The 14,679-nt window shown below is 40.3% G+C and overlaps 1 protein-coding gene across 4 annotated transcripts in view; it reads left to right on the forward strand.

Moving 5' to 3' along the window:
• Positions 1-14,679, forward strand: part of ATXN7 (ataxin 7) — an 88,447-nt gene that overhangs the window by 27,712 nt on the left and 46,056 nt on the right. The window lies entirely within an intron of this gene.

A 14,679-nucleotide genomic window follows, 5' to 3' on the forward strand; every position in this document is an offset into this window, starting at 1 on the left:
CTATAAATTGTCCTAAGGAAGCCCTGTGATCAACACTGATAATATCTTGTCTTAAGTTAGAATAATTTTTGTTCTTGGTATAATCCATGTCAGTATTTCGATACTGATCCCTTTCTCTATCATGTCAATGTGTTGTGTTTATTGCTTGGTACTCTGCTAAATGAGAGTGACCTTTCACCTGTGATTAGCAAAAGCCCATTACGGCCTAGTTTGTTGCAAGAGTAACAATGCTACTTGGAGTTGTAAGCAGATGATGAATGAAAGCTATAGATTATTATTTACTTTCTAACAGGCGTTGGAAAAAAGGAAGCGATGAGTCTGATTTGTGATGTTAATTTTTGTTTTTTTGTTTTTCCAGTTTAACAATTGTTTTATAACAGAGAAAGTTTTAGAGCCTTTCTTAATATTGTTGATTCTTGGTTCCCTCTGACTGCCTGAGACATGTGCCAGAGAACAGGCCCAGCTGTTTTAAATACTGGAGCAGTTAGACCCAGGTCATTTATTTGATGTTGTTAGAAATTGAAGACTGGGTTTGTAAACATGGTTTACAATCACGGGAGGCAGAACTTGCCAGTGACTTTAGGAGATGATCTGATTCAGCACTTACAGACTTGTGAGCTGCAAGCAGCAAATGAAAGCTAAAGCAATGTGTCATGGGCTAGTTGGATTGGGAGACAGTGATCCGTATTGAGTCTGAATAAAAATGGCTGTTTTTTGTCGCATTCCTAATGTTGCTGAAATTTGGAAAATATAGTTTCTAGGATCAAAGTCAGTGGCATGGAAGAAAGATGGAATAGGCAGCTGTGCTGCAGCATTCGGATTCACTTGTGTTGTTTTGCCATCTTCTTAAGTTCTTAGGCACTTGAAAAATCACTTGTTACTTCATTGCCAAGTTCCAATCTAATAGTTGTGCTGGATATGTAATTCGTTTTTCTGAATAGGCAAATCATTCAAGTGCTAAAACAGCATTTACAATAATAAACATACACATTATCCTAGTAAAGATTTTACCAATAAGGATTTTCAAACATTTGGTCTTATTTCTACCTCTTAAAATGCAAGCATCTAAGGTTTCCAGATTCTAAAGATTAGCTGGCAGGGTAAAGAGTAATCTATCCTATTTTTTTCCCTCTGGAGCAAGATCATGAAATTGTTTTTTGCACAGGCTGATCACTGAGACACAGCTTTTCTGCACTGACTCCAACCATGTGAATGATTTGTAGGGTTATGAGTTGAAGGAAGTTCATAAAATACTTTGAGAATTAAAAGTGAAACTTAGTAGTCCTGTCAGGCTTCCAGAAGTCTGTTTATTTTGGTTGCTTTATGACATATGAATGAGACACTGACTTGGCATATACCTGTAGCTGGTCTGTAGGGAGCTTGGCCTGCTGCAAAATAGAGCTAAAGTAGTATTAATTAAGTTTAAATTAACTTAAGGAACTAGGGGAGCAGCAAACGTGCCAGCATATGTACGTGTTGTGTTACCAAATAAAACTTTGAAAATACTGTAACAGATTCCTTTTCCCAGGAAGAATTTTGCATTTAAAATTGAGGAACAAACATTTATTAAATAATTGGACTGTCTAAACCTTGGTTCTTAACAGAGAAAGGTGAACCAGAAGTATAAATTTTGTTAAATCCACTTTAACCTCAAGTTTTTTGTCGTGGTACCCCACAGTATTTTTAATACAAGTAATAACAGAGCTCCTCATGTAAGAGGGGTATTTCTCTACAGATTGGGAGTTGACTCTGAGGCCCAACTTCACTAAAGGATTTCAAGGTTATTTAGGCTAATTTAACCTTGCATTGCAACTCTTCCAGTTTGCATAAAAGAATTAAATATTCATGGCCTGGAGAGGGAGGAAAGGAAGGAACCTGACTTTACAGCCCACATATTAGAATTGGGTTCAAAACCAAGAACTATTTTCTTTATTTAACATTTGTCAGGCTCCCACTGGCCTGTGTACCCACTGGGATATGGGTGGTAGTTGTTTCTTTTCCCACATGCTGTTTCTCTGCATCTCCTGGTGGGAATGGCCTCATCTTCAGCGTGCCTGGTGCGAGATGTGGATTTCAGCCTCGCAGGCAGTTGAGTCTGAGTCTCCTGAATGAAGAGTGAGTGTTCCTCTTGTTGTAACACTGTATTAAAAAGGGGGCTTAACATTGCCAGCTTCTCCTTTTGTTAAGCTTTAAAGGAAAAGAATGATGCATGTTATTTCTTTTAAAGGAATGAAGGAGGATGTAACTGTGTCATTCCAGGGCAACATTTGCAAGCAGTGGGGAGAGGCAGGATTTCAGGCACACCTTTGTCAGTGGCACTTTCTATTTGCTGATCAGGAAGCTCTTCTCTCAGCATTTTAGTGGTTGTGAAGCCTGATGAGTCCTTAATACCTGTCAATGATGCTAGTTCCATGTAGGGATCAGGAAACTAAAATTAGTTCATAGTCTCAAACCTGTCTTTTTCTGTATCTAACCCTCCTTGTCATAACCAAGCTCACACTGAAGTAAGAACTAGAATTTGAATTTGGGCTTCCCAGACTCCCAGTGTTTGTGTTTCATACTTCCCTGTTTCTTTTTCACTGCTCTTATATGCTTTCTGTTCTGCTAATACGTTATATTAAATCATTCTTGGTGGGATCCTCACAGATCTTCATCAGAGTGAGAAACTCGCTGGATACTTTCCTACATGTTGCTTTTTGAGACAGTAACAGTCCATACTGAGCTTTGATGTAGAAATCAGAGCTGCAGGAATAAGGTATGGGCCCAATGGACTTGACTCGCACTTGGTATGGAAAATCCCCAGGAGATGGAAATGAGAGAGGGATGCCCAGTGGGATGGGAAGATTTTACTTTAAAGTAAGCCTTAAAATTGACTTTGACTTTGTACACTGAAACCTTCTTGTGCTGAGCACTCCTATCAAGGTAAGAACATGTTAGAAGCAATTGTGCTTATTAGTCATTTTCATATGTAATTGATGTGACAGAATCTTTTGGCTCATGCAGTCACTTAATTACTTACTGCTTTGTGAACCAGCTAAAGGTGTGAATCTCCTGCTGCTCACTTGTGCTGTGATGAAGCAAGGATAGCATGTTGCATTATATAATATGTAGATGAATTCCAAAACAGCAAGGCACAAAATCTCATCCACTTCATGCATTTTTCCTATATTTTAAAATGAAACTTTGCTGAAGTACATCTTCCAAACTTGTGTGATAGTGGAAATGAGTGCCATTGGATGCAGCCAAAACATTTTCAGACACTCAGTTCACCTTGGGGGTGCAGTAGATCTTAAAAGGAAGTTGATGTGTCTGTAGTACCTGACATGGATTTGAAAAAAATTGATTCTTTGTATTAAGCCTCATAATCAGTGCTTGAAACAGTTTTTCAGGAGATCCTTGCTAACTTGTGCTGAATTTAGTTTGCTTTTAAAAATTTTTCTAGCCCATTGTTGTGAAGAGGATCTCTAAATAGAACTGTGCCTGTGAGTGTCGAGTTCATGCGTGGTAACTTTGACAGGCTTCAACGGAGGCAACTGTTGCTTCTTGCGAAATTTAACAACAGGTTTGCTCATTTTGCTCTGTGGAAGAGTAGAGAAGCTGTGGCTAGAAACAGTGAGGACCAAAGTTGTTTATTGGAGTTGGGGGCATAACACTCTCCCACCACTCAAGAAACTCTGACTCTCCCCAGAGTAAATTTTCAATTGCTACCATTTATCATGCATGTTTCTTTAACAAAAACATGGGAAAAAAATCCAAAACAAGAAACCCAAAACCAAGTCATCTCCACCCCCAAATCTATATTGAAGAGTCAGAGAGAGACAACCTATGTACATCATCATTACTTACAGTATTACTTATTAATTTGTACAACCCTTTTGAAGTGGTTGGGATAAAAGTCTGCTATATTCTTATATTGACTCATAAAAATTTTTTGAAATACATAGAACTATAAAAAAGGAAACTATAGCATCTCAAATGGGAAAATACAAGCATGGGGAGCAGAAAAGAGATTTGGTTAGACAATTTAAAATTGAGTGTTTCTTTTTAATTCTTCTTAAAGCATATTCAGTGCATGCTGAAACTATGCTGTCTACTACAGCTTAAGCACCTCATTCTTTCAGTTACACATACAGCCCCTTTTTTAAATGTGTTTGGGTATATGTTACATCCATAGAGAGGTGACTCCCTTGTTACTGTCTATTTCAAGCACTTTACTTGTACTGTCACCATAGCTTAGAGTTAACTGGCAACAAATTGAGGAGGAGGACAAAACATCTGTAACTTGGGTCACAGGTCAGAATTGGTGTTGACTGTGGGGTGATGTGGTGCAGTACCAGTCTTACAGCTTTCAGACTATGCTGTCTTTAATAAGGCAAGTGTTGAATTTTCTGTGAGAATGCAGATTGTCAGTTTTTGGTAGGTTCCTTCAGAAGATGCTCTGGAAGGCTTAGTGACAGTAGGAATCAGGAGAGCAGGTGGGAGCAAATTCTGTTCAGCATCGTGTCACCTGGTAACAGTTGAACTTCTGGTCTTTGACAGCTAATATGTCTTGGGGATTAAAAAAAAAAGGCTCTGTGAACCTCTAGGGCATTCAGCAGAAGCTTTGAGGTTTGATTGTATTACTTGCTGTTAATGGAAGTTACCAGAGCTGTGACAGTACCAAGAGCCATGCAATGAACCCTTGTTCTTCTAGAGCTCTTTCTAGGCAGGGTTGAGCAGTGAAATCCAGGCCTGGGAGGCTCACTAGAAGTATCTTTATCACATAGACCCAAGGTCTAGAATTTTCCCAGCAGCAGGTTCCATAAATAATTAAAGGACCAGTGAAACTTCTGTTCCAATACTAAGTTGTAAATACAAGTAAGAAACAGCATCATATTTCAAATTTAAATTTGTTTTTATTCAGCCTTGGGAGGTGCTCAGTTGAGTTGGTTTTTGTTGTGTCAAATCATGTCAGAGATGCTTAGAGGGCTCTGTAGTCCTTGACTACCTGCAAATACACTTGTAAGAATTTTTAATAGGTTGAAATAAATATTTTAAGGTAGCAATAGAAAGTGCCATGCTTCTTTTTTGACATTCTGCATAGCTCTTCACAGTCTGTAATCAGATAAATCTCTTCTTCATTTCATTGCATTTTAGTTGACTACTTACACAAAGTATTTTAATGTTTTGTGGACTGGTTATCATAAAACAATTACAGGGAGACTTTAAAATTGCATTGAACTGTGTAAGAAAATTGTAGAGGTTTTATGAGATTGCTTGAAAAACACGCAATTGGAAAGATATTACTTTTGAAATTCTCTGCAGTGATTTGCCCTAATTTTTTTTCTTGGCATTTTTTTCCTTTAAATCCAAGTTCTGTTTACAATATTTAATTATTTCTGGCAAGATGAGTCAGATGTTATAAATAGAATATTATGATGTTAGACTGCAAGTTAGAACTGTGTCATCTCATATGCTTTAAAGATACTTTGCAGGTTTTAGATATTACCATAGTATTAGTATGATACTGCAAGGCCTTGGGGACTTTGACTGGAACTGCAGCCACAAAACTGTCTTGATCTGTCCATAATATGTGAGAAGGCAGGATATTTTCTTTCTTATAGGAACCTTTTGAAATAGTTGTCTGTACACATATGTAGCAGTCAGGAATTCACTGTTATCTAATGCTTCTTAAGTGGTGTGTATGATTAGCTAGGTTATCCCTGTGCAGAAGAGGTGATATCTTGATAATACTTCGTTAAAGATTGGCTTTTGTGTAGTTTCTGTGCTATATTTAACAACAAATACTCAGTGAGAGAAGAACAATGCAATAAGTATGTAGAAATGTGACTTTCATACAAGGTGGTAATTTTATCTTCTAAGTAGAGCAGGAAAGACAAAAAGGCTTAGTGAGGGATACTTTTAAATAAACTGGGTTAAGAGGATGCAGATTACTCTCTGTAAGGTAAGTATTTGGAAAGGTATTTCTTCCATTGCAGCAGATCTATAAAAGCAAATGTGTCTAGTTCTTACACCTCTCTTGGCTGTGCCCAGCCTGTGGCTGGAACTGCTGAAGGTTGTCTGGGGATAGGTGTGATCTCGTCTCTTACAAGACAGAAAGGATTTTGTCTTTCACAAACCATTATAATATTTGACTTGTAATTAACTATTCTAAATAATCTCTAGGATGCTTGAAAATTGTTTCACTTCCTCTGTAATGAATGAAATCATCCACTGCTGTGAAAGTTCCCCATATATATGATATTAAATGATATTTCCTAGACATTCCTGCAATGTAGGTGACAGCGCAGAGATGAATAGAACTTTGTACTTACACTTCAAGTTTTTTAGCAGCAAGTGTTCAAATCTGACAAAGGGAATTCATAGTCTAATGTAGCAGAGTAGCATGACTATAAAAGCAGTTGTCATGGAAGGCTATAAATTTATTGTAATCTGTGTTCCCGCTGCTAGAAGGCTTTGCCCAGTCAAAAGCTGTCCCTTTTTGTGCAGGCTGTGTGCAGCTGTGAGCCAGGACTGGTGATGGTGGCTCTCACACTGATTCTTGTGGCAAGTCAGATACTTGTGGTAACCCCAGACGCTACAGGGTATGACAGGATATGACTTCATCAAAGTAAACTGCACATGCAGCTGCTTCCACATTGCTTGGAGTCATGATTGCTAGCTTTGGAAATGGCAAATATTCTGGGTTATTGTCTCAGGTAGATTAGAAATACTCAAATGGTCAGTTACTTGTGTGTGCACGCTACCCATCAGCCCTGTGGAATAAGCTGGTTTATGGTAACATGTGCTCCAAATGAGAAAGATTGTTTATTTACAAGCTCACCCCTACCCTGATCTCCACTTCTGATAGCTTTGACATAGCCCATGGATGAACTTCATTGATAATATAGGGGAAAGGGATAATTGGTTATGCCTCCTTTTTCTGCTGGGGAGATTATAATAGGCAGAAAACATGTAGTGTTCTTGATCTGCTCTTCCTTCTGTTGCTAAGCAGGACTTGAATCTTCATCGACTGTCTGTAGTACAACAGAAAATGCAGCTTTCTCAACTGGCACTGAAAAAATGTGTACGAAGGAGCTGAAGGACAAAAATTCTGTAGGGAGCAATTTTGAGGTTAAGTCCATGTTGTGCACTTTGGTTCTGAAATCTAGAGCTCTCATGGTTTTTTTCTTTGCAAGCGAGTTGGTTGGATGCTTTCCTGCAGATACAGTTGCCTGGAAGTCCTATAGCAGCTTGCCTTGAAATGAAATGTGGAGGCTTTAATGAGTTAAATTTGAAAATCAAGTCCTGTGATGAATAGACAGTAAATTGGATGTTTGCTTTTCCATGGACATCAAATTCTGTTGTATTTTACCCTTCATAAATTTAACTTCCAGTCTACAGTTTTGTCCATTGACTGCGTAAGTGGTGTAGTAGATGCTGTGAGTAGAAAGATGGGAGTTCTGCTTGTTTATTAAGTGTTACCTGGGGATGTGAGGTCTTGTGAGCCACTGAAGTCAGCAGTGTTTTTCTTGTGACTGGAAGGAGAATGTAGGACCAGATTGTGGGGCTCAGTGGGTGAGAGAGGACACAGCCATGTTCACTGCAACCTCGTGATCAGACACCAAAGGTACTTCAGTATGCAAACATTTAATTGTCAGTCCCTAGGTATTATAGCCATGGCTTTGTCAAGGTGTATATACCCTAAATTACACCCTCTGGCTATTGTTTCAGGCAAAACTACAGAGGAAAATCTGTATCAGTTTACACCTAGGGTGTGGTTCTGCAATCTTTTTTTTTTTCCCTCCTAGTAATGCTGGGTTAAGTAGCTCTTCTGTCGCTGCTCAGTGAAACACTTGTGAAATAATAGTTGCAGTCTAGCCGTAAAGTTGTTTCCAAAACAAGGTGATGGCTGGTTAAAGGGGAACCTGAATTTTTCCATCATGTGTTTGGTCTGAAAATCTAGAATCCATTGGACTGTGCTTGATTATGTATCTTTTCAGAGTGAATCTGATCTGATTTTTACACGTCTGCCTACAAGACTATATAGCATAATAGATCTTATATCTTGTTTATGTTTGAGTGTTAAAGATGTTGTGTCAGTGAATAACCGCAGTGTAAATCAGGATCAGTTGTAAGTGGTGTATTGTGAAAACTAAACAAGTAAGAACTAGTTGTTATTATTAGTTAGTTGGGTTTTTTTTTAAATTCCTTTTTTTGTAATTAGTTATTTCAGGAGGCCAGGTAATAGAAATCAGAAGTTTTTCTAACATTCCTGAGGTGGTTCCTAGTAACTTTGTGAACTGGAGAAAATACCATTTGAGTTTGGGTTACTCTGCTGAACAAGACTTACAGCATCATTTATCTTTATCTCTTACTGGAGGGCTGTTGCAAATGATGCCAAAAGGAGAAAGAAGCATAATTTATACAGTATACATAAATGTGTTCCATACCAAATACTCTTTTTATCCCCTCAGAACAAATCTGTAGTTGTTTGGAATACCTAGAAGCCTCAAATGCTGCAAAGATTTGGGTTAACAGGCAGTATTTTTGATGGATATGTTAAAGGAATAGAAAGTGTTCCGAACAGTCAGACAGTGTGGGTGTTGGATTATTGAGACAGCCATGTAAAACAATTTGGAAAGCACTTTTCAAAATAATACAATTTCCAAAGAATTTCCCCACTTTTCACAGGAAATGCTAAAATCATCTGTTTCATTCCTGTTCAATTAGAATGACTCTAGAAATGTATTAAAGGAGTTTAACTTGCCTCTGACATCTAGAAAGCTTTTCTAGGCTTTGGTTTATAAGGAATATAATTTTGGGATTTAGAATGTTGTTGTGGTTTAACACTGGCTAAACTCCAGGCACCCATGACAGCTGCTCACCCGCCCCCCCCCACCCCGTTACAACTGGGCAGAGGAGAGAAAAATTTAATGAAGGCTTCATGAGTTGAGATAAGGACTGGGAGAAAACACTCTCCAAGGGCAAAACAGGCTCAACATAGACGTACAAGGTGAATTTATTACTAACAAAATCAGAGGAGGATAATGAGAAGTTAAATAAGCCCTTAAAAGCACCTTTTCTTTCCCCAACCTATCCCTCCTTCCCACCAACAGTGCAGGGAGACAGGGCATGGGGGTTTGGCCAGTTCATCACCCGAGGTTTTCTTCTGCTGCTCAGGGAGGGGAGTCCTTCCCCTGTGAGACTGTGGGGTCCCTCCCACAGCAGACAGTTCCCTGTGAACTTCTCCAGCGTGGCTCCAAATCCCACGAGCAGCAGTCCTCCCCAAACTGCTGAAACGTGAGTTCCTCCCACGGGCACACAGTCCTCCCAGAACTGCTGCAGTGTGGGTCACTCTTCACGGGGTGCAGTCCTCCAAGGCCAGGCTGCTCCAGCCTGGAAGCAGGGGCCCCCTCTCTCCACTGGGTCTCCCACTGGATCACAGCCTGCTCCAGGCATCCACCTGCTCTGGCACAGACACCTCCCCCAGGGGCTGTGGATGGATCTCTGCATCCCCCATGGATCCCCACGGGCTGTGGATGGATCTCTGCATCCCCCGTGGATCCCCATGGGCTGTGGATGGATCTCTGCATCCCCCATGGATCCCCAGGGGCTGTGGATGGATCTCTGCATCCCCCGTGGCTCCCCAGGGGCTGTGGATGGATCTCTGCATCCCCCGTGGATCCCCATGGGCTGTGGATGGATCTCTGCATCCCCCGGGGATCCCCATGGGCTGTGGATGGATCTCTGCATCCCCCATGGATCCCCACGGGCTGTGGATGGATCTCTGCATCCCCAATGGATCCCCACGGGCTGCAGGGGCACAGCTGCTTCACCATGGTCCTCACCAGGGCCTGCAGAGAAATCTTGACTCCGGAGCCTGGAGCACCTCCTGCCCCTCCTTCTCCACTGACCTTGGTGTCTCCATGTTGTTTCCCTCACATGCTCTCACCTCCTCCTCTTCCCTGGCTAGGAAAGAACTGTGCCCCCAGTTGTTTTGATTTTCCTCTTAAGTATGTTATCACAGAGGCATTCCCATCATCTCTAACTGGCCCAGCTTTGGCCAGCAGCACGTTCATCTTCAGAGCCATCAGGGATTGGCTCTGCTGGACATGGTGGAAGCTTCCAGCAGCTTCTCACAGAAGCCACCTCTGTGCCCCCCCAATCCAAAAACTAGGCCATGCAAAACCAACACAGATGTTCAGATTATTTGTTTTTTAAAACATAGAACACATTCTTTGTTGTCTGTTCTGCTCTGCTAAGAGAGATGGCAATTGTCCTGCTCTCACTGGTACTAAATGGAAGTGTTTGAGAGGAAAGACCTAAATTAGTTTCCCAATAGGCAGCATTTACTTCATAAAAATACTTAAAGATGAATTCCCAAAAGCAATTTTGTTTTTCATTTCTGTGAAGTTGTGTTACTCAAATCAGCTGTCTAGAAATCCTGCTTGTTAAGGAGCTTCTGTTCCACGTTGTAGTTTGTAATTTATAGAGGAGAAGTTTTGAGCCAAATTTAGTATATCTGTGTTGCCTACCAAAGGCAGTGTAATATGTGCGTATATAATAGATTGCAAATTTTTGTCCTAAATACAGGGTTGTGACTTTTTGTGGCCAAGTGATTGAAGGAGGACTTTTACTACCAGCTGTGTTGTGAGATTCTAGGGGAAATATTAATGTCTGAGAGGAACCTGATATGGTTTGATTATGGTTTGTATGTAGGCTGGGCAGAACCCTCTTCTTGTCTGATATTTCTTCTGTAGAACCTGCTTTAACAGCCAGCTGACTGTGCCTGGCTCTTTCAGCACCACTATTTCCATGAGGTGTTTGGAGAAGTCTTAAACACATCAGTCCTTGTGTGGGAAATTTCTTTTTGGTTCTGCCTGACTCCCACCTTGTGCCCTGAAATGTAGGGGCACAGACCACTGTGTCATTTACTAGAATAAAACCTGTAAGTTTCTTTTCTTGTTTTTGTGGCCTGAATTTAATGATCTGAAGTGTTAGCTTGATAGCCTTGGAGATAAGAATACTACTTTTATCCTCAGAGTAGAGCACAGGAGTAAAATCTTCAGTGTGCTGTGAACATGTCTCATCTGAGCCTTGTTTACAACTGCTTGGGATGCAAAAGGGGTTCTCTGTGCAACACTGCAATTCTCTGTCCTGCTGATGCCATCCCAAATTGTCGTGGATAACCACAACAATGTGAAGAAAGGTCCCTATCCCAGGAAAGGGCCAAAATCACAGCCTGGATAGATGGTGCTCTTCAGTGTGAAATAGGAAGACATGATGGTAAGGTGCAGCATCAGCAGTTTTATTTATAATTTAATCCCTCCAAGACTTTTCCTGCACTTGTGTGAGAAGTGTCATGACTTCTTGCAGAGGTCTTGCAGGAAGTGTGGTGGTGTTCATCATCACAGTGGCTCTGGGTGATGTCGCCGACTCATGGGAGCATTTGGGGTGTCCGCACTGTTATGGTGGCCTGGCAGTAGCCTTTCCTGGGCTCCTTTGGCATTTTTCCCCAAGTGCTCCACACTGTTGCTGGAAGCAAAAGCTTTTGAGCAATTTCCAAACACAAAGCAGTGCATTGTGGGCCAGTGTTGGGAGGACTGGCTCAACAAGTTTGGCGGCAGCAGCTTTGGCTTCCTGCCTACCCTGGATAGGCAGCAGTAGAGATTGCCTTAGTCTCCCAGAGAGTTTGAGCTGAAGATCCCAGCCTAGGTCCTGAAAGTCATGTGTGTGCAACTGTTGTGCCTGGCAGAGGATCTGCTTCTGTTGTAAACCATGGTTTTGTTATTCTGGATACGTTTGCAGTAGTTATCTTTTGTCTGCTTTAGGAAGGTGGATGTGCTATTTGTTTTCAGTGTACTGAAGGGTGGTAAACTCTACAAATTTGCTAAAATATCAAAGGATCCTGTTTACCTTTCAGTTTTCTGTTGTCTGTTTAATCTTACTGAGTCATCCAGGGGCAGTTAACTGGTGCTCTGAAATGTCCTTTTCTGTGTGTTTTTGAAATACCAACTCTGTGTTCTTTGTTGTGCTTGTTCCTTAATACTGACCCCATATGTCTTCTGTGACTTCTCCTTTGCAAATAGGCCTCATCTTGTAACACAATGCATCAGGACCACCACTTGAGGTCTGGGGGGGTTCCTGGGGGAGCAGAGAGACCAGAGGAGGGAAGTAGTCTTAGAAGTATCTGTCAAAAATGTGAGTTGGACCAAACCAACTAAAACAAAATATTAAGTAGTCTGAGCATATTCTTTTCTCCTTTCCTTTTGTTTTGTTCTGCTGAAGGTGTTACCTTCTGTGTACATCACAAGTGGGCTGGTGTTTCAGTTACGTTGAAGAGGCCCAAACCATGAAAGTAGTAGAAAAACTACTTTAAAACATGTCAGTCCTTTCAGATCTTCTGCATGTGTAATATGATCTAAGTAATCTTAATTTTTAAATACATCTTAATTTAAAAATATTAAAAGTTGCAGTCCTTCCCAGCCCGTTTCTGTTGAAGAGTGAAATGCATGATTTCGGTAGCAGAGAGCTAGTGCCAGATATGGAAGAATAATACCTGGTGCAGATTTGTTCACCCAGTGTTTTCAAAGTCTTTTTTTTTTCCCCTGTAACACACATATCATGTATTTTATGTGTAGCATTTAGAGATGGAATTTTGGAGGATTTTGTGAAGGTGGGCTCTGAAAATAAGGTGAATCTCTCTTAACAGTGAAGAAATACATCTTGGAATACGGATAGCGATGGGTTTATTCTAAAGGGGAGGTGACATGCAAAGGCAAGACCTAAATTTCTTTAGAAGTTGTCAAAATTCCATACCAATAAAAAAAAATTCACTTCCCCGAAGATTTTTTTTAGGCTGAGCTGTATTTGTGTTGTATCACAAATAGCCAGCAGTGAAATTACTGACCTTATTCTGTGAATAGGTAGCCTGCTTTTTCTTCCCTGCTTGCTTATTTAGTTTGTATGACTGCGTGTCAGAGGACAGCTAGCACTGGTTTAAAGCCTAACCCTTCTGAACAAGTGAGTCCCCTCTTGGAAGGAAAGCTCTGATGACAGTAGCTCTGTATGTGCTGGAATATATCAACTGTAAGAAGTAAAGACTCAAGATTTACCAGTTCCTTAGCTAAATAATTGAAATAGTCATATTTGTATGTCTAAAGGTATGCAATAGCCAAGTTCAAGATACTTTGTGTAACTACATGTGTGTTCAAATACATAATAAGCAGGTTAGCCCTTTTACTGCATTATAATAACAAAAACACTTTTATTTTCCACTTTCTTTTAGTCATATTAAATATCACTGTGCTGTTGGGGTTTTTTTGCTATAGTATGTTTATATGCCTGTTGCTGCACAACTCACACTATTTTTTTTATTGTATCAAATCAACTCTCAGTAAATCTGCTAAGCAAAGGAAGTAAATTTTAATGGAAAAACTAATGAGATGAGTGAGGAAGTGTAAGCTGGTATGTGAAAATCAACAGGCATCAGTTTCCTTATGGCTATATTAGGCATGATTGAAAGAGTCATATTTTTGAGGTGGATATTGCAGTGCATGGAGAATGGGAGTGGCAGGGGTGGGGTGGTTTTAGGTAGTTAGCTTGCCTTATGAAAGAAAATATTGATATACAATTCAGTTGACAGGTCCTGTGTATTCTTTTCCTTACTCATTTTTTTTAAATTATTTTTTGAATATGCTGATTTGCTCTCTCAGGTATCAGGTGCACAATGTGAAAAGTGGCTGGATTGTTCATTGCACAAAGATGTGTTGTGTTTGCACAATTAAAGAATTAACACCGTGCTGCTGTCACAGGGGAGCTGAGGCTGTGGCTAAGCAGGGAAGAGGGGGAGGAGGTGGAAAGATGAGTGCTGTGCATGTCCCAGGTAGCAGGGAAAAAGGTGCACTTTATTGTTGCTAGATTTTGGTGTGTTCTCCTATCACGAAAGATGTAGTCATGGACACATTGTATTCCTTCAGTTCCCATTTAGTAAGAAAATATGTAAATCTGAGTGGCTGTTACTGCTCTGCTTCCTCAGTTACTGAGTTACAGCCAGCGCCCAGTTGCATGGCTGGATACGGACAGTCACACAGGAAAGTGGCAAAAATGCCACACACATGCCAGGGGTTTTTTCCCTTAAAAGCGTGTCTAGGTAGGAGATGGGAGAGGCTGAGAAGCCTGGAACGTGTTCACCATTTGCAGTCATGTTGTACCAAGATACTTTCCCTGTGATTAGCAGTTTTAGCTAAACTGTGAGTTTAGGTTTAAATAAAACAAACTTCCTTTTTCCTACTCCGGAAGCACAGCTGCTGCAGAGAATATGGAATGCTGTGTGTAAAACAGGAGTAAAGTACTGAACCTGTTGATGTTAAAACAGTTCATAATTGTAGTGTGCTTCAGGCTATGTGACTTAAGATACATTTTAGAATATTCTATGGATAATTTATTTCAGTTTAATTGAGGCTGTGTTTGGCTAGTAGCTTATCCAGAACTTTCCTCCTACCTCATAATAGGTTTTCTGCATAATAACTGAAGTGTTTCTGTGTACCCTTTCATATTAGCTTAGTCCAGATTTTAATTTTACTGTGCAAATTATAGGGTTTTTGTTCTCTGAATTCAGTTTCATTTTTGTGTCATAATTGCAAAACTCAATTCATTTTTGAGGGTCCCTTAAGCTACTTTAGAATTGGCTTGGGT

Source organism: Coloeus monedula, assembly GCF_965178545.1.
Source record: "Coloeus monedula genome assembly, chromosome: 11".
Lineage (NCBI taxonomy): Eukaryota > Metazoa > Chordata > Aves > Passeriformes > Corvidae > Coloeus > Coloeus monedula.